This window comes from Numida meleagris, chromosome 6 (assembly GCF_002078875.1).
Source record: "Numida meleagris isolate 19003 breed g44 Domestic line chromosome 6, NumMel1.0, whole genome shotgun sequence".
In the NCBI taxonomy this organism is placed as follows: domain Eukaryota; kingdom Metazoa; phylum Chordata; class Aves; order Galliformes; family Numididae; genus Numida; species Numida meleagris.
This window is the reverse complement of record NC_034414.1, coordinates 880,975-900,032: the sequence shown is the minus strand read 5'-3', so window position 1 is coordinate 900,032 and position 19,058 is coordinate 880,975. Positions and strand designations below refer to the sequence as shown.

The 19,058-nt window shown below is 37.3% G+C and overlaps 1 long non-coding RNA gene across 4 annotated transcripts in view; it reads right to left on the bottom strand.

Moving 5' to 3' along the window:
* The window catches only part of LOC110400882, a 233,778-nt gene that overhangs the window by 207,262 nt on the left and 7,458 nt on the right, over positions 1-19,058 (bottom strand). For 2 of the 4 annotated variants that reach the window (XR_002440119.1, XR_002440120.1), the window contains exons 1-2: positions 18,824-19,052; positions 11,345-11,456 (exon numbers count right to left, since the gene is read on the bottom strand). This is a non-coding gene — a long non-coding RNA (uncharacterized LOC110400882). Of the gene's footprint in view, positions 1-11,344; positions 11,457-18,823; positions 19,053-19,058 lie in introns of those variants that run through there. The other 2 variants (XR_002440121.1, XR_002440122.1) reach the window with 1 other exon arrangement.

Below are 19,058 nucleotides of genomic sequence, written 5' to 3'. Positions count from 1 at the left end.
AGCGCCTCACGTGGTAGCTGTAAAAAGGGTTGGAATAAGGCTTTATCAACCCAAAAACCTGGGACAGCCTGGAAAACAGGAAGCGTAAGGATAGTAACAGACTTAATCTGCTTCAGCTTTTTTGTCTGCTAACACTGAAATGGAAACAGTAACCCAGAGAGGAGATAGTCAGCAGGAAACACCCTGGAGACGGCAACACGTTAAACCACTAGAGCAAAATTTTCCAGACCGTATTTCTTAGCACCCCAGCACAGCCCATTTAACGGAGCCGTGGCAATGAAGCAGACTAGGGAGGATTCTATTTTCCATCTCCTCCCAAGCACTCCACGAAAGGAAATACTTTGCCAAGTTCTCAGTTTACATTTTGTGACAGGGTGATGCTCTTAAAAATTAGCTGTACTCTCCACTGAAAGTATAGTTTTTTTTCTGTCATGACTAAATCTCCTGAAATAACAAGTCAGTTTATTTTCACACCCTACAGTTCTCTGTGGTAAAGAAACTCCAATTTATTTTTGTCTCTCTTCTGCCTATTTTCAACATTTGTGACACTTCTACTTTATAAGATAAACATTTGAAAAGGAAGACGTCTCTGCACTACAGAAATGCACTTTTATCACATTGCCTTTTAAAAGAAAAGTTCAGTTCCGAAAAAGAGGAGAAATCACATCGTCTGAAAATGACTTTGGATAGTCCTGCATATGAATTATTCATGTTCTACGTTATAGCCTTTATTCTCCAAGAAATATCAAATGATTCAGCAAGCCTATGATTTTCTGTGTTAATCAGATGGCTGACACTATGCTCAGGCCTGACGATGGGCCAGAAGACAAAGAATTTCTTTGTGTGAGCTAACTGCAAAGGCTCTTGATGAATCCCACTCATTTGCACGTCTTCATGTAACGAGATGCTCAAAAGCAACTTAATTATATTAGCGAGAATGGAAAATTCTATCTCGTGATTTATAGCCCAACCATCAAGACATCAAGGCTGATACTTCCACTAGAACTGCTATATACAAAACGAACTACAGCTTTCAGTTCTTCTCAGAAAAAAAATACACACTTTCTCCTTATTTTAATTTTTTCTTCCAAACCCGTTAATATAGCTATCACGCCCTATGGTTTATTTTTCCAATGCGTTTCACACATCATCACTATTTGTGGTTAAAGTCATGGATACATGCACACGCCTTAAATCACATTCGGAAAGATAATGCTCGTCTTTCTAAGAAAAACTAGTTGTTTAGTAAATAAACTCTTTAGTTTGATTACTATTAGCTCATCTGTTCAGGTGACCAATATGTGATGGACACCTCAGGTGGACAGGTGAACACACTCACTGTTTTGATAACAACTCGATTTTATATTAGCACAGTGGTAACACAAAGCTGTAATCTCAAGTATGAGTACAAAGGAAGGCAGACTATTATAAACCTGCATAATCAGCTTCAAATTCACGATATATATTTTATAAAAATAAAAATATGTCCTTAAGTATTTTTACGTGGTATAGCCTCTGACACAGGTACGACAGATCATACACATTTTGAAACCCCATTAAAAAAAAGATACATCTCCCTTTGATATAGATTACAATATTTGCAGTTTGCTACGTTGTACGTGAGATAAAGCATTAATATGAGGTAGCTACGTTTGAAAAATGAGAGTTAATAAATATGGATTACTGTAAAGAAAAATAATGTCCAAGAAGATCATCAGCTAGGACTTGCAGTTGCTGCAGTATCTGCTGCCTATTGAAAATAACTGTTGTGATTTCATAGTTTTTTCACATTAAAAGAGAAGGACTACAAAATCTAAGATTAAAAGAAATAAAACATTTCTTTTTACCTTATTTGCAATAAATATAGGCTCTTCAAATTTTCAGTGCCTCAGAGAAGATTGAATTCGATTTTGTCGTCATGGTTTTTATGTACCAGCAATGTGCGTAGGAAAATAGAAAGAAGTGAAGTCAGTCACCACATTACACTCCTAACTAACCCTTAAAATCTGACTAACCCAGAAAACAGGATTAAGGGGGGCAAAATATGGACTGACTGAAGTAAGCAGATCATACACCCACATGTGAGGGGCGGAAGAGGATGATATGGGAAATAATGTGGCAAGAATAAGACTTGATAGACTCTACAATGCATATCTCAACTACAGCATTCTTGTTTTGCGTGTGAGGTAGCGCTCCAAGAAGGAGAAGAGCAGGAAAACAAGGCACTCCAAGAATAAAAGCCAAACCGTAATAAATATTTAATGTTCATTTTTTCCCTGTTCAGCGGCCGAGGTGCACACAGCAGCTGTTCCAGGACCCTTCTAAATTTTGAAGCTTCTACTGCAGGCAGAGCAAAGAGTATAAGGAACTAAAATACAGTCAAAAGCAATCACTTCCTTGCTCAACTCTCGCAGTGGGTACAACAGTTGCTTTCCATTAGTTACCAGTTCACTGGCTGGAGGGATCATGGTTTTAGACAAAGCTGATAGAACAAAAACCAGGGGTGCTGCAGAGCAGCAAGTTTGCATTAGCGGCTGGTAAGTGTGTCTGACAGCATCAACTGCCTTTCAGGAGCTTGTTACAGAAGAAGAGGATGTGCAGACAGCATCGTGATAACATCATCAGTACTGAGCAAATCAAACAAATGATTAAATCAATTAGTAATGGAAATTGTGAAAGAGAACAATGAGAGCACAAGATATACATACACTATTTTCTGTAATCTTTTGAAACAATCACTTCTCTCCAATACTAGCTACATTATATTAATTTTACTAGAGCTCACAGCTACGGCATTTCTTGGCAAATTGTATGAAACAGATGTCTGAGCCTGAAGACACTAGCTTCTATTTTTCCCCCAAATAGTGAGCTGTTAGCATTCTTTCTGCTGCTAACATATTGAAAGTTGCTGCCATTTTCTCTCCTGTTGTCTCAATGTTAAATCAGAAAATATACTGTTGGTTGAGTGAGAGAGAGTAGATGTATTATTCCAAATAGAGATTAAAAAAAAAAAAAGACACGAATAGATTCCCTTTCACAGCATTGCCACCTCCAAAAGAATACACTGTGGGAGAGGATGCTGGAAGTATTTTCAGCAGTCAATGAGGAAAAAAGGACAGAGCGTAGTAAGTGCATGTAATAGAGTCAGGAATTCATCAAAAGAGATGTTCTGTTCCATGTCCTGTTAGTTTCTTTTGTTACTGCTAAAGCTACTTAGAAACTGAAAGCGTGCATTCCAAAATTTGGATGTCAAAGGTTTCTCTGGGATGTATACTAAAGAAATCTTTCGATTTTCTTTCCAAATAATTATGATTTCTTTCCACATTTTTATATGCAGACAACTCTATTTACTAGCAATGCATTTTGTTTACTGAGATTTCGTAAAACTGAAAAAAGCAAAACATGACAACTGTAATTTGTATATCAGATCTAATAATGATAATTTCCTGGTTCTATTCTGAAAGCTCAGGAACCGTGAAGAAAAGGTTTACAAAATCCTTTGAAAGAAAGGGAAGAGAGAGTGCAGGTGACTGGAAGATAAAAACCGTTGGGTAGTATACTGTAAGCCTTTTTGCTACAATATTAAATACGTATATTGTTTAGGAGGAGGAAAAGTTATTTGACCGATGGCATTTGTCCCAGTAAAAAGAACCACCACCAGTGAAATGTTTTAGTCCTCTCAGCTCGAAAGAACTTAATTAGAGTCAGAATTAACCTCTGAAATGGTTAATTCTGTAGCCACTAACCACAGTAACAGGAACTGCCCGCTACGGCTGCTGTCGCATTAGGTCTGTAAATGGCAAGCCTTCCCTTCTGGAGGAAAAGCACATTTGGCAACTTCACACAGTGGTCAACTGAAGGGATCGAGCACAACGTGAAATGACAATAAAAGAGCCAAGACTGAATGGACATCCCTCAAATTTTTCCCAAGTTCACGTCTGATGACATTCAGCATGCAAACCGGGTTCTCAGTATATATTCCCAATTCCATTTTTATCCTGCTTTTCTCAATAGAATAAGGAGCATGAGATTGGTAAACCCTTACTTCTCCATTAGTTACTACGGAAAGAACGTGCCTAAACTGCCTTCTTGTTACTGAAATTATATTTTCTAACATGTGTAACGAGGAACTTTTTTATGTCTGTCAAATCCAGAGTCAGAGAAGCAATGATACAGATCACTGTGTGCCAGAACTCACCGGCATCCTGGTAGAAAAGCCTAACAAACAAAATGCATCAGCAAAACAAGACTCATCTGTAGTACCGAATAGATGTTTTTGACTATGTTCTCCAAAAAGAGTCATAGGAAATACATTTGTTTTTAAAAGTCTGCAAACTTGACGTGCTAGCTTTATAACACTAAGCTGTCCGGAACCATGCTGTATGATTTCAGATTAGATTTGCCTTACTGACCTCTCTAAGAAATATTTGCAAAGAGAAATATTTTCAGTTATAGGCTATGATAGGCAATTTTTACGTGGTGACTCTAAAGCCAAGTTTGTTACTTTGTAGAACTTCGGCAAAACTGTTCTGTGACACTGCTTTCGATTCTGTGGATTGGGAGTTAGAAAGCTAAAGAGAGCTATAGTGAACTCAGAAAAGACTAAGAAAGGAGCTGGTGGATAAAGAGAAAAAATAACATGAAGAAAACTCAAAGTTTGGTGAACAATACAGGGAAATCCAAGACGTGTGCTACCTGCTAAGTCTCTTCAGACGTTTGACTGGTATTGTTAATGATTAGGTCTATTTATTATTAGGAATTGCATAATTCAGAGTAATCTGGTGACATTTATAAATCCCAAAAGAGGCAACAGATTGGAGAAAGAAAATCTAATAGCCAAATCCTTCAAGGAGAGCTACCTTCAATCAGTTTGAAGACATGTTTCTAGGTAATACAGAAGGCTAGAACAGAGCAGTTTTGTACTCACCAGGTCTACATATTACCAGCAAGCCCAGGAGTGGCTCATCTCTCACTGCTTAAATGGCGCTTTACTAAAACAGGGATCTTGATACAGCCACTTTCTCATTCTTTATTTCATCTATTTAAACTGTAAACCCCTCAGGGAAAAAATTGCTTCTTGCTATGCGTTCACAGAGTACCTTGCGCAGTGGGATTCTAATTTCAGTTGAGCTCTCCAATTGCTGCAGTAATACAAATAATAAATGATAATGTATTAGACCACCGAAGAACAGCCCTCCAGTATAATAAATGTAAATCCTCACTTGAGATAGTTAAATCTACTCTGGACTTAAAAACATATATTTTAGGGAATAATCCTGTACCAGTAGGGGCATAGCTGACCTATTTTTATCGCCAGCTCCATGAATCACAGAAGTTAAAATGGACGTATTACAGTATCAAATGTCTATTTTGAATGACATAATAGGAGGAGAAATCTTTTGAAGTTCCTTTTCTTTCGGGCACAGCACTCTACATATTAAGCACAATGAAAGGTGCTTATCTTTGAAATATGGAATAAAAGCTGTTGACCTTTCAAACATAAAATCTTGGTGAGCTTTGGTTTGGCTTTGTCTAATTATATTACAATGGTTAGAAGGTAATCTCTTATGTATGCTGTCTAGACACATCATCTCTTATCAGTAATCTGAGGGAAAAAATTGCATCTATAGCAAAGCAGTGATGTAGCAATCTCTGTTGAAAGACCAGGATACCATGGCTTCACAACAGACAACAAGAGATGCATGACATTGCTAAGCAACGCTATGAGCTAGTGAGCTTTTCTCTGGTTTCATATGGTGTGGTAGTTAAGGAAGAAAGAGCAAGGAAAAGAAAGACAAAAACAATCGAATGAACTGAGCAGCGTAAGAAAGAAAAATAACAAATGAGAAAGCAGGAAAAATAAGTGTGTGTTAATAAGGCAACTGTAGAATATCAAATCTGCTTATCTATGAAAGCCTTGTTATCATTTTCTAATTAAAAACTCATAAAAATCAATACGTTTGCCAGTAGATCTCTCCAGCTAAACTTTTATCATCCTATTTTCCTCTCAATTTTATAATAACATACAGTTTGGATAACGCTTTTTAAAATGAACTATATTTAAAAGGAAGTCACCATTTCTTAAAGCTGTTTTCCTGCAGGAAGGCTACAGAACATTTGAAAACTAATTAAGTGGGATCAAAGCGGACTGGTAGAATGTTTAAGCATCTCAAAGAATAGAACAATTGAATAAATGGTGAAAACATTTTATCCCACGGCTTGACAAGCTATTTGCACTCCAGAAAACGAAGCTGTTCATTTGTCCTCATCTTTTGCCCGTTTGAGGTTAACTCTCAGATGATGATAACATGTTTGTCTCTATCAATAGACACTTCCAAGTTTTGCCCTTTTTTTTTTTTTTAATACAAATATTTGCTACTGCTCATTTACTGTCCATGAAGACAATGCTGTTAGAAGTCTTCCCACCAGAAAAATATCCAGCAGGTAATTTTGGAAAGTACGGCTTGAGTTGTTCCTAAGTATAATCAAATGCACGTTCATACGCAAGAGAATCTATTCTAGAACTGTTATCATACAGTCATGTTTTCAACTGCATTATAAAAGGGCATAAATTAAATTTTCTAGACAAAGTCTTCCAAATCCCTTCCCCGACTCACATTATTTTCAGTTCTTTCTAAGCTCTCCAATTCTCGTGCAGTTTTCATCTTCTGCCAAAGAAATGACATTTGATGAAAGATTAATGAATGATCCCAATCCATCTCTCATTCAGTGGTGCGGAAGCATACTGTCACCTTGCCTACATACACCTCCTTTCAGGAAAATGTGTATGCTCCAGATTTACCCTCTGACCTGATTTTGCACGGAGCACTTCCTGATAAACTCAAGCTGGCGTGCAAAATTATGATCTCTTAACTCCTTGAGGAGAGTAGGGCGGATACTTTACAACAGCCTGATAGATCATGCAAAAGGTGATACGTGGCATTTCTCACTGTGATGTAAAATTGGTAAAAAGGCTGTCCAAAATAAATCACTTAAGACGTCATTAGAACAACAAATGCATCCATAATAATTGCACAAGTCAAAACAGAACAATGTCTCACTTACAATTGGTCCCCGCGACGACAAACATTCTTCTAAAAATAAACAACTTGGCCATTTAAAAATAACCATCACAGATTAGAAACCAAAGTATCTATGTGACACAGAAGTCCCTGACTTCCCATGATATTTTAATTCCAGTAGGTGTACAGTTTCTAGATCCGTAGCGTTTTGTAAGCATAGGGCGTGAACCACATGAAATTAATTTCCACAAGAGAGAGCATCAAGTACAGGCTCAATAAACCATAATTTCAGAGTTATTGTACTTACTTCCTATTTGCTTCATTAGTAGGAGCAGAAGTAAACTTGGTAAACAAGTGACAACTATAAGCAGTCTCTGGGCTGCAAACATGTAAAACAGTACTACTGATGAAGCTGATACTTCCTAACAATTATTTTGATGTGAGAAGACTGCTTTTCTCTAAAGTTTTCCAACAATTTTCAGTCTTTACTAAGCGCCTACAATAAGTAGCTTATTTCGCAGTGTCTGTCAGTCCCGAAGTTGTTTCAATACTCTTTCCATCTTAACGAAAAACATGCTTCTTATCTTGCATTAATGGCCAAGAAGCATGTTCTGCTAGACTGAGGACTCTCCACTTACATACCTGGCATGGTTATGCAGGACTTGAAACATGATTTAATTAGAGAAGCCTATGCTTTATGGTGAGAATGACCCTCAGTCCTCTCCCTGTTTCTACACGCTTCTAAATCTCAACTCACCTTAATACTGAGAGACATCAGAAAAATTATTCTATAACGAAGTCCAACAATTACTGGAAAACCTTCTCCAATGTTTTAGCCACTTAATACTCTTTCAGTTCTGTGAATGAGAAGCGACATCAAACCACAAGAGGGAGCTCATATTGTTCTGTTACTCGCAACAGCAACTTGTGGAGGCTCACAAGATAATTTGCCTTAAATTTATTTGGTATAGAAGTGAGAAAGGTCATCAGATATATTTTAATAAGCAAGATACAGACGCGAGTTTAAATCAAAATTGGTCTTAATTAAGGATTTTTCAACAGAACAAGGAATGTTCCAGACTTTATTCAACAAAACGAAATGCTACTTCTTAACTCTAGGTCTTGATAGGAAAAGATTTACAGTTTACAGCTGCTACTCTTCTACGAGTAACTCCATAGTTTCAGTGGGACCATTCATGAGATGGTAGATCTCTCTCGTTACGAATAATCGCTGTGAAATTTATCTTAGCTCTATACATAATAATATATAAAGAGTAATGTTCCTAGAAGAAAATTCATATCAAGCAGTAGTAGTAACAGAGTTCTTTGAAGGCTTAGAATAATCTTCAGCCTCGTACCATTAAAACTGAAAAAAAGCATCTGAATAGCAGCATGAAGAAAAAGCCCAAGGTTGGTCTGAAGTCAAAAATCATCAGTTGCTGTGTCTGCAGTCAATGAAAACCTACACCTGTGCAGCTCAAAGAAGAGATGCTGCAGGGAACTATGAAACAAACATCCTGGGAATACATTATATATTACCTACTTCAAAATGCGTCCTCTGCCATGGCTTAACTGCTTCCTGAAGATCTCTTACTAATATTTAGGACTGCAGAGTTCTAAATGTCCTGAACTATATGACATTCATCAGTTCCTACATTCTCTGAACTCCACAGGTCACAAGTTTTGAGATGTTTTTTTGTCTGGTACTTAGTCTTCTCTTCTTTTTTTCCATTTTCATCTAATTACTTACAGCCCTACTCATCTTGACAATCCCTTCTGCCTCTTACTGCTTACCTCTTTTAAGTAGTTGGTCTTTTTTTTTTTTCTGGTCTTCTTTTTTTTTTTTTTCTCCATCTACACTTACCCTCACAAAAATTCACACACACGCTGGAGTTGAGGATGAGTAAAGCCTGGACATTAGAGCCAAGAAGTATCAAGAAACTGATTCAAGCACAGAATTAAATAGGAAAGGTATAGGTGTTGGTATAGAGTATTGGTTTTTTATGGTCTCTTTTTGTTGGTGGTGGGGTTTTACGGTGAAATAAATTAATTTGTGGAGGGTTTGAGATAAAAACCTTCAAAATTTTATCTGGTATCTCAAGTTTTTCTCATGTTTCACTAGCAAGAGATCCCCATGCAATCTAACCAATTGGATATGTCCAGAACGTGCACCTTTTAGATCATCATATTTTAGATATTTGCCTGAAACCATTCCATTTTTGCATCCCTTTCAAACGTTATTGGAGTTTTCAACAGGGATCATTTATAAAGAAAAAAAAATATATGAGAGGTATTATTTCCTGAGCAGATCTATTTCAATTTCATTTGACCATTTATATATTGGTTTATGCTTTACTTGGAAAAAAAGAAAAATAAGAGGAGTGTGGTCTACTGAGCACACAAGCTTAGCCACAAGTTGTTCCAACATCTTGCTAAAACATAACAAACTTTCCTGAAACATATGTAGATCATTAGTGGTTTAAACTAAATGCTGTTTATTGATTTTAAAAGACCACTCTTTTCTACACGTAGCTCTTGGCAAGCTCACCCACAATCCTTTTTATCACCAAATCTTCCCTGAAGTAAAATGTAACACCTATAGATTTGTACTATTACCGCTGGTGAATTAAAGAAATATTTGAAGACGTGCAGATACATAACTCCATGCAGATGGCTTTTGTGTGCATCTAATCTGCACTGAACGTTTTGCTACATTGCAAGTCTACACATGCTACGTGGTTTTATTGTGATCAAAATGCCATTAAACCCCACAGCATATTTCTCAATATTTTGTGGTAATTTACATTTCTATTCATATCTTCTCAGTAAACTGCAGAAAATTAGATTTGCATTTGCTTTATTACCATGCAAAATTTGTAACTTATTAGAAGCGATGCGTGCATTCAAAAAAAAAAAAAAGAAGAATTAAATCAAAGTCTCCATTCTCTCTATGCTCCAAATTAAAACAGTAGTTGAGGAGAAAAAAAGAAAAAAGAAATATCTTGTTAGGACAAAGCTGTACACATTTATGTAATAGAAGCATGGCTGACCTTTTCACAGTCCCCAAAACTGCCAGCTACTGTAAGGCTTTCCATAAGCTGCCTGCCAAATTTATAGCAAAACTGGCCACCTTCCTACAGTTCACATCTGTGTTCAGTTGCACGCAGCAAGAAGAACATAAGACATCGAGAATATTTGATTAGAGCCAATCTGTAACATAATTTCTGATGAGAAAGCTACTTTATCATGGGAAAGCACCAAAACAGCTACTCTTGATTGTTAAGGAATATCTTATTAATAATAGACCACTTGAAAACAGAGCTTACTACTACATATTAAAGTCAGTTAAATCACTTCATACTGTCTGAAACAAACATTTCCAGTGTAGCAACACTACAGAGAAAGCATTACTTCTACATTTTTATTGTCCAGAGGCTTGGATCCCAGTTAAAGCAAGGAAAACATTTGCAATGCATGGTTTCATTATTAATGAGCATTTAATGACACCAGCAAACCACAACATGAGCTGGCAAAAGAGGAAGTCTTTTCTAAGGAAATGCACAATACTGCTCTAGTCTAGTTTGGAACCTGAATTTTGAACTTTGTGTGTGACATATTTATTACAAAGTATAATCTTGCAAAAATCCTGATTAGTTAATGAACGCACTTGCGTTAGCTCACCAGACCTTTTCCAACGGTTACACAGAAGTGAAGAACCAGTTTAATCCATCCTCTGAGGCTTCCATAATACCCCCAGTTTTCCTGGGATGCAGCTCCTTAAAACGACTGCTACCATAGCTGCTTATGACCTCTCAGAGTTCCCAATTCAAATCTAACTACACAGACAGTCTCAGTACTCCCTAATCCTCTGCGCGCTTAGCTTTTAATGTGAGTTTACTGCCTCGTGAAAGGAAAAAGACCTGCTGAATTTGGGTAACTGCTGACCCAAGACTAAGAAGTTGTGCCACGGGTGCGATATAAAAACATGATTCAAATACATGACTCAAAACCCTTCCAATAGCCAGAAGAGCTATGTAACAACATTTAAAACATTCTTTTGGATGTGTTCATGACCTCAACAAATGCAGTCTCTACGAAGACCAAGTTTACTATGAAATGTGTCCAAAATCTAACAGAGGGCTCAAAGCTAGACCAACAGTAATACACGGAGGCAGTACAGAACGGCACTGCAGAGTACTAACTCTTGATTGTTTTGCATGCTGAAACAATCTGATGCTTACAAAGGTCAAAATTGCCAAAGAACTGTCAATTGCATTTAAAATACGGTGCTAATGAAAACAATAAGCACATGAAGCCCTTACCTTTCATGCTCAAGAAACATTCCAAACCACGTGCAATGCCAGTGCTCTAATCTGAGATCTCTTTGGCAAAACTGAGAAAGTAGGACTCTTCTGCTCAGGTCCCTTCTTCCACCTGCAAAAACAGACAAAAAGCAAAACAAGCATTAGTGATTGTGGACATTCCACCTGGGATACCTTAAACAAGACTTCCTTCTATGACGTAGGAAATGACAACTTTTTGAAAAAGGAACTTCTCTTTCAATTTCACAAACTGAATACATTTACAGTCACCAATCCCATTTGTAGTCTAGCCACCACTATCAATACTACTACTTAAAGTATCACACTTTATTTATTTAGGTTTATTGTGAGAATCAAATTTTCTGTCTTTAGTGAACTGGTTTAAATATAAAACACGTAACTGCATTAAACAATTAAATAAGAAATAAAAAAAATACGAGGGTGTATACTAATGAGACCCATTTTATTATGTTGGCTCACAATGTCAGTGGCAAATGTTGGTGGTACAGCAGTAGAGGTTGGACCTTCCCACCAATATTCCATTACATGTTGTTGCCGTGTGACAGTTGGCAGCAGAGGGGCCGTCTGACAAAAGGGAGTCTGACACGGAAGTGCTTGTGAAGCAAAGGTGCGTTACTGAGCTCCTCCATGAGGAAAAAGTGAGACCCACTGACATTCATCAATGCTTGCTGAATACCTACGGAGACCAAACAGTGGATGTGAGCACAGGGAAGCAGTAAGTGGTGCATTTCAGCAGAAGCGACACTGACGTGAAAGACAAGCCACGTTCTGGACAGCCATGCAGATTTTTACAAGCGTGGCATACAGGCTCTTGTTCATCACTGGCAAAAACACATAGCTAATGGTGGTGGCTATGCTGAAAAATCTTATTTGTAGCTGAGCACTTGGACTACCAAATAGTGTTACTGCACTCCTGTATCTGTTCTAGTTTCCATGGAAATAAATAGGAGGCATTACTTTCAGAGTTGTCTACGTAAATCCATAAATCCTGAGACAGCCTTGACAACTGAAAACTTAAAAGAAGTGTTGTTTTATTGGTAACTTCTAGGCTCTCATTTAGAAAATCTAGAAAAGAATACACCTTGGTCTTGAAACGCATTCTTAAAAAATATGACAACAAATGCCAAAGCACTAAATTGAAGTATTTCTTGAAATCTGTGGGTTTTGTTATTGCATCAAAAATAAACCAAGGACAGACTTCATCTATAGATAGTAAAAAAAAAATAATTTTTAGATAGATTTCATTGGAAAATAATTCAAACATGAACGTGTCCGTACGTAAATAAGGACTGTTACTGACCACTTTTCAAAATCATTGTTCTTGCTTTAATATTTTAGTTGTTCTCAAATAAACTTTTTGACAAACAATAAAAGGAACGCGCACTCTGGTCTTTAATTCAAAAGACGGCTGTATATGCTTGTTCCTATTATTTCAATGCTACTCCAGCCTAGTGTTTAACACAGGAGAGTCTCATACATAAACATATCACTAGAAGATACTCCTGTTTTTCTGTGTCATTAACGGAAAAAAAATATTAAAAACACTGTTATGATTTACAGTTTGAGCTTTTTACGCTTTACATGAATGTTAGCCCATAAACTTTTTCATAACAATTTAAACATTCCAAGGTAGGAATAATTTCCGTATCTTGTTTATTTCTCCAAAGGTTAGCCTTCAGTACTCTTACTTTGTCAAAGGTTATTTTTATTCCTGTCTGTGCAAGAACAAATAACTAGCAAAATCTCTGAAAGAGAGTATCAGTGTGTCCTGTCAGGACTCATATTTAGGCAGAGAATAGAATCACAGCAAATTAGCAAGTGCAAACTCAAGGCGGGACACCAAGAAGCCACCTATGAAGAGTCTGTTCCACAACTGATGAAAAGGAACAGAACAACAACAGTGATTTTACCAGTTAAGCAAATACAGATACTTTCCAACTTACATTTCTCTGACACAGTGGTCCTGCTCCCACAATAAGCCTAATTAACTACCAGAGAAATATGAATCAGCTCACATTTTCTGTGACCCTCAAATAGACTGCAACGTGAACACCTGAATGTCATTTTTCCCCCTTGGTTGCGTACATCTTCACATATCCTTGTTCTGTTCCAGGGCTGAAGTAAAAGTGGTGTGAAAATGAACAAAATGAGCTCATTTCTAGCTCGGCCTTTTTAATTTCCATTTGGGAGAAGCTTGAGGCCTTTTGTTCTGTCTGGTTGGGAGAGAGAGTTTACCTTCTAAAAACTAAAACCCGCTTATTCTCATCTCCTTCAGCTAACTCTGAAGTCTTACAGGTACTTCAGATTCAAACATTCGATATGAAAGGGCAAAGAAAGAACTGATTTAGACCTCCTAGTATTTTCCAGGCTCACTCTTGTCCTCTCAATACTGCAGTATTTTCACCTAGTTTTCACAGAAATTCTTGCACTGTTACCTGTACACTCACCTGCAAGCTGGTGGGTGAGGAATTTAGGAAGGCACAAAAAGGAGGACACTGCCAACATGAGTGATGGCTTTTAAATGCCAGAATACTAGGAGAGAGAGAGGCAGATTGCCATGTCAGGCAGAAAGCAACTAAGTCCCTGGGGAGTATTTGAGAAGCATTAATCTTGGTGAATTGGACTACTGGAATGTACTTTCAAAGACTCTATTAACTGTTTCACTGGACATTGGCGTTTGTAATACGAATAGCATGATATACATAACATAGTCCACACCTGAAACAACTCAAGGCTGATTAGCAACACTACAACCAATAAATAAAAATACAAACTAAGATTAAAGTGACTCCTGGCTTGCGAACAAACAACATATTAAAAACTAGGCTTTCTAGGCTGGTACGGTACGAAAAGCAGCACTAGCTCCTCAACAAAGATGAAGAGGTCTGGAGAAATCAGGTCTTAGCACGGGACAGGATGTGTCTCTGTGTTCACTCATGCTGCAGAGTCCTCCCTACCGACATAGCCTGCAAGGCGAAATAAGGGGCAGTATGGCTGCCATATGTGCAGAGGTCCTTGGACCCCAAATGTGAACTCTGCAAAGAGTAAAGATGCTTTTGAAAAGGTTTTGCAGCAGGAATTTGGTTTCATTGCAGTCACTCACCACCTGCAAAAAGCAAATCTGAAATTTCTCTTTTAAATACTTACCACATCAACTAAATTATCAGATGCTCAGCTTACACTGACGAACAACAGCACTTCATGGCTTAGGCTAGTAATGAGAAAAGTATGAACATAAACACTTTCAAGCCAAGAGGAACGTCTTCCTCACATATAGTCAATTGGCAAACTTAGAAGCAATTTAAATTTCTAAAAGGGGCAAAAAAAAGGTAGGAGATTAAAAATGTCAACATGGTTTCTCTGCATTTCTCCTACTCGCACCTCTTACTAATAAACTTCAGAAAGCACAGGCTGGAGAAGGAGTATTGCCTCAAAGCGAAGTTACTGAATGAAGATTCCAAAGATCTTTGGTCATTTCCCAGCTAAGTCATAATGTTTTTGTGTGTTTTCAGGTAAGTCAGTTCATTCCCGTTGACAAAGGCAAAAGCATTTATCTCATTCTGGCTCACTTTACATATAAACATGAAATACTACTACTTTCATTTCTCTGCTTCATCTTCATTCTGCTATTTCAAGATCCCAAGTTCATCGAGTTGTGTAGCTCCGCTGTTGTCCTTTAGGATGTTTTCCAGTAATAAAGTATTACGTATACATGCTTATTGGTATTGATGGCTCATGATGAAACAGTGTAACACCATATAAGACAAGGCCCCACAAAATCCTGTTACGGAAAGCACTGTACAGACTGTCAAAGGTGCTTAACACGCTGTAACAAGTCAGCAAAAAGGCTACAAATAGCTCAAGATAGTTTACTGAGGTGAATACCTAATAAATGATAAAAACAACTTATTCACTATGAATTTCCATAGAAGAGGTACAGAAATGAATTTAGATAGACTGAAATTTGCAGTGGCAACCAAGGGGGACAAACAAACGCTTAAGTACTTATTTTGTACCTAAGTACCTTGAAATTCTAGCGTGACACTACAGCAAACATTCACCACACCAAAAAAAAATCAATATGCAATTTTATTCTATGAAAGCTTAGTATAATAGCTACTTGACAAAGATAAAGGGAAGGTGGCTTACCAGAAGCCAAATTAGGCACTAGTGAATGGATTGAGTGTATTCAATTACTGTATCTGTTGTTGAAGCAACAGTAATTTCTCTTAATTTACGCAGAACCAAAAAAGCCAAAAATGTCTCAATAGCACCTGAACAGTTTTATTTCTCTGTCTGTGCAAACACAAGGTACGTGCATGTTGCCAATATTCGAAATAGGCCCTAAAGAATCATCTCAGCTCAAACCTAATGTTCGCTAAAACACAGAGACTAAATCTTAGACGTAAGCCTTTACAGAATTGATTTAAGACTGCGATACACTGTCAGCTTTCTAGGAAGTTTTAAACTCTTTCAGTTATTGTAATCAGCAGTAGTTTTGAGCCACCGGAATTTAGATGGTGCACAAGAGGCTTGGATTGAAATTATCTGCTTTACTTTTGTCCTAGAATGCACTGCATGTCTACCAATACCTTGGTCCCCTCAAAATAATCTATTTCTTTTGGCTGCTCTTGGCTTTTAGAAATACTTTTGATAGAAATGTTCATGAGAAGTAAGGGAAGTATTTTTTTGAATGCAGTGCATTTCATTAGACCTGTTTACATTCTCTAACGGTACCTGCATTTAAGTATTTTGCTACGTGAAGGCCTAGATCACAATCACGCACCTAATTACCGTTGCTTCACAAACAGTTCACAAACCCAGCAGAGCAAGAGTTGCCTCCAGCCTGCAATCTACCAGTCACGATCACATCTTTGCTCAATAAGCCAAAGTCAGGTTTATATCTAGGGACACACATTGCTTGGTCGGTAAAATATACCTGCCCCAAAAAACTATGAAGTGTACTACCCACCGTGGTCCTTCCCAAGAGTTTGAATCCTTTTTATCTATTAATTTGAATAGTTCTTATCACTAGATACGCAGGATGCACCCAAATGAGTACAAACAGAAGCCAGATAGATGAGATTTTTTTCTTGATAAACCATTCAGTGTTTAGTTACATCCTCAGTTCTGTATTATTCTCCTGTGTAACCGTAGATGCAGTGCTTGGGTAACCTATGTGTAAAATAGAACAATATGTCCCCTTCTCAGCATGCAGCGTATGCCTGTTCACTTCAAAGAAGGAACTGTCTTCTCTTCAAAGCCTTCTTCTCCCTGTAGTAATACTGACCAGATTATCTTAAAGAAAATATGTCAACAACATTCACTATACATATTGCATTACACAGCACAGCAAGGTTCAAATTTCAATCACGAATGCATATATGGCTTCAATCATCTTTTCTTCAGTAGGTCAGAATTATTATCCTCATTTCACAGATGGAAAATCAAGACGAGGAAAGGGAATATCACCTCCTTTACAGGTCACTCAACGTGTCACTGGCAAACTTGGGTACAAACCCAGGGTTTTTTTGGGGTAGCGCTCACTACTCTGTTAAGAAGGCGACACTGATTTTGATCATGTGAAGAATATCCTTACACAAACTCACCAAAACCAAGACAGTTCTTCCCTAACACAATATTCTAGCAAGGGACACTTCTGTCACAGGATAACAACATCTAATAGTTAAAATACTGAGGTGACAAAAAGAGACTCCGTGACAGTACAGAAAGTCAAGATGTATTGCAACTTTTGTGCATCTTATTGGACGCATTTCTAAAAATAATCTCCTTCCTACTGACGTCACTGCTTTTCTTGACTCATGGGGTACCACGGTAGAAAAAAAATAACTAACTGAAACTTCAGCTGTGATAGTGCCTTTAGTTACTCACACATGGTTCTCACTTCTCAAAGCTCATAGCCAAAATAAACCACAATGGAATATATATTTAACAATAGCTGAAGTACAGGAACAGTACTAAGCACATTAGAATAGCTTTCCATCCAAAAGAATCAAGCTCAAATAAAATGCTTAAAATCGAAGGACACACAATCACAATGTTTGTTTGTTTCCAGGTATTCCTGTTACAAAGGTACAAGTAAATAAGAACATTCAAGATTTCCCAATTCTACCATCAAACGCTTTGCAGAGACCTTTGACTATAAGCTTACGTGGGAGTAAACTGAAGAGTTACTTAAATAGCAATGCTGAACTTAACAGCTCAGCAATGTGTGAACATTCTTTAATCTTGGTCCAATAGCCAAATCATGGCCAAGATAATTGCAGCATGGGTTTATTTTGTATTCATTTAAGGTTTTACATGCATACTGGAACAAAGCCATTTACAGTACTCAACCATAAAGACATTCTTTCTCAATCTCAATGTTCACCTCTCCTAACTCTCTAAATTTCTGGACATAAAAGCTGAACCAAGGGTAGAGCCTCATGAATCTCCATCTTGTCCACCAGCGTCCTGAGAAAAGCATTGTGATGCTGTTGTTGTAGCCAACAATGCTGAAAGAAAATAAGGGACTGAGGACAGCAAGGAGATAAAAGAGCAAGGAAAGCAAAATGGCCATTTCACAGGAGGATTCCAGGACCATAACCACTAAGCACACGCCATGTGGTAAATCATACACATACTTACGAAGGGCACAAAGTGAGATTTGGAGCACAGTATCATTAAGTGTAGTCTGTTGAACGAGTGATAGACTAGTTATGGGAAAATAAAAAAGGATTTTTTTACCGAATTAGATTAACTAAAATTCATCAGACTTCACGTGAGTTATAACATTAACTAAATACGATAAAGCACACCGCTTTTTCCTCAATCTATCAAAAATTTGATAAAGATCATCTTTCTTATGAAAAAATGTTGAAAGCATCAGTTCACAACAGATTCAAAATCATGTCACATTCCCTTACCACATTTGTGTACAACCCTATTACATAACAGTTCTGTACAGTACAATTGGCATGTCCAGCATATACATATGTACTTTTTTAGCACAATAGAATGGCAGTGATTAATTCATATGGAAACTTAAAGAAACTCTTCTGGGAAAAAGTATGCCAAACTATTTTTGTATTACATACACACTGGGTACTAATAGACGGAAAAAAAAAAAAAAGCTTCTCTTGTTGAGAATGTACTACCTTAGCTCTATTTAATGAATTGGTAATTCAAATTACTTAGTAAAAGTGCAGCATTATCATTGTCTATTTCAGATGGGGTAATCAATATTTCGGAGTATGCACAAAATATGATGAACTAATATAATATCATCATTGTGATTATACATGGATAGGAAATATATATGCATTTTTACATTAGTCACTTTCTTTCCTTCACGTGTTTCTCCCTATATTATTAAAATAATATCAGACTTATGCTTAAATTTCTCTTACGTAGAATATATTCATTTATGGAAACACAATTCTTTCCATGGCAACCAACCTTCATGCGAGGGATTCAGGACGTGTGAGCTTAACAGCAGGTGAACAGGAGCAGAAAAGACCAGCAGTGCTGAGAAAGAGAAGGTGGCACAGATGCGTCCAGTCCTCTAATGCAAAACTGCTGTGAAATTCTGTAAATCATCAGCTTGGAGAAATAAAAGATACTTTTCTCATATTTGCTGTATAAAAACAGAAGGCATTGCGTGCCTCTGCACCGCGTGCAGGGCAGGCGGCAA